The sequence below is a fragment of the Copadichromis virginalis genome, linkage group LG18 (genome assembly GCF_057382275.1).
Source record: "Copadichromis virginalis isolate Kocher_CV1m ecotype Utaka linkage group LG18, C_Virginalis_male_GT1.1, whole genome shotgun sequence".
Lineage (NCBI taxonomy): Eukaryota > Metazoa > Chordata > Actinopteri > Cichliformes > Cichlidae > Copadichromis > Copadichromis virginalis.
This window is the reverse complement of record NC_140635.1, coordinates 29,111,649-29,113,601: the sequence shown is the minus strand read 5'-3', so window position 1 is coordinate 29,113,601 and position 1,953 is coordinate 29,111,649. Positions and strand designations below refer to the sequence as shown.

General features: G+C 48.3%; 1 long non-coding RNA gene across 1 annotated transcript; it reads left to right on the top strand.

Moving 5' to 3' along the window:
• Positions 1-882: 882 nt before the first annotated feature.
• Positions 883-1,452, top strand: LOC146688204 (uncharacterized). Its single transcript, XR_014916519.1, has 3 exons — positions 883-942; positions 1,016-1,186; positions 1,266-1,452. It is a non-coding gene; the product is annotated as an uncharacterized LOC146688204 (long non-coding RNA).
• The last annotated feature ends 501 nt before the right edge of the window (positions 1,453-1,953 follow it).

Below are 1,953 nucleotides of genomic sequence, written 5' to 3'. Positions count from 1 at the left end.
TTTACCTCTCATCACGGCTTTCCCTGCTTCCCAGAGGACAGATGCTGATGTTCCAGGAATGTCATTAAAGCCTAAATATAGAGTCCATTATTTTTTAAAGTATTTGATAAACTCTTCGTCTTTGAGCAGTGAGGTTTTAAATCTCCAGTTTTTTCTTGGTGTAGTATTATTCATCTGTATTAGTGTTACAGATGAGGTAACAGGGTGGCTGTAGCTCAGGTGGCAGAGCAGGTCAGCCACTAATCAGAAGGTCGGTGGTTTGATCCCAGGCTGCATGCCAAATATCCTTGGGCAAGATACTAACCCCATGTTTGCCTACTGGTGGTGGTCAGAGGGCCCGGTGGCGCCAGTGTCCGGCAGCCTCGCCTCTGTCAGTGCGCCCCAGGGCAGCTGTGGCTACAATGTAGCTTGCCATCGCTAGTGTGTGAATGTGTGTGTGAATGGGTGAATGACTGAATGTAGTGTGAAGCGCTTTGGGGTCCTTAGGGACTAGAAAAGCGCTATACAAATGCAGGCCATTTACCATTTACCATTAAAGATACAGGAGCATGATCGCTGACAGCTATAGGATGAATCTCAGTGTCTGAAATGTTACTCAGCAGTGAGCTGCTGACCAGAAAATAATCCAGACGAGAGTAAGAGTAATGGACATGAGAAGAAAGAATATTCCTTACTGTTGGGGTGAAGGGAGCGCCATGCATCGCAAAGACCAAAGTCGCTCATATACTGTTTGATTATATTTGTGGACTGCCAATTACACTGAGTTCCTGCTGTATTTGTCATGGTCTGGTTGGGCACCTGCAGGTCTCAGACAGCGGCTCCTCCTCCTTTAGGCGGAGTCCGGTTGCCCCTCCCTGGCTGACCACCTGTGAGCAATCGTGCCAGCGGTATATCAGACCTGCGCTCTCAACCACTCATCGCCTGAGTATCTGCTATTCCCATGTTAGTTCAGTGGAGCATCCTAAACCTTGTCTTAACGCCGTGTGATGACTGACCTGTCTTTTCTTGTCCTCAGCGATAGCACCCGGAGTGGAGATCTTGTTCCCCTCGCTCCCGTCCTCCTGGACCTGGGCCGCCAGCTGCTTACACAACGTGGCCTGCCGGCCCACCGCTCACCTGCCTGCCTCCCCACGCCTCGACCGCTTCCGGGTTTTCCGCTCCACCTGTCCCCTCCATCTGAAACCAAGTAAGGCAATTCAATTCAACTGCGGAGGATTATTGGTTGTCTGCTGGATCCCTCTGATCGTGATCTCCTCTTGTTCCAGTGCCCCCGGCCCCTACCTAGTCCTGTTTCTACCTCCCCGCTGTCCCCGCTGTTCAGCCGTCTCCTAGAGGTGTCTAGGTCGCCCTCATTATCACCGACGAATCCTACGCGCCACTAGTGTGGTGGCGTCGCTTTGTGTTTCACCTTTGTTTACCTGTGGGCGGAAATAAATCATTTGTTTTCTGTCACCTCGCTTCCGGGTTGGTTTCTGCGCCTGTGTCCATCCCTGTTCCCTCGTGCCGTTGAGCCGTGACAGTATTGAGCCTATCCAGTTCTTCATTTAGTCCCAGGTTGAGGTCTCCCCCAAGAACAATTGTGCAATCTAGGTGTTCGGAGAGTGTACTAAAAAACCCGTGGAAGAATGAGGGGTCATCAACATTTGGACCATATATACTTACAATACCTAGCTTTTGGTTAAGTATAGATAGTTTGACGATTAGGAATCTGCCCTCTGGATCTATAACTGTATCAAGTACTGTGAAATTAATATTTTTATGTATTAGAAGTGCTACTCCTCTTTGTGTAGAATTATAACAGGCTGAGAACACATTAGGAAACTCAGGTGTTTTGAGTTTATTCAAACCTGTGACAGGCATGTGGGTTTCTTGTAATAAAACGTCTGCCTGTAATTTTTTAAGTTGGTTAAGTATTTTTAACCTTTTTTCCCTAGAGCCAGCTCCATGCACATT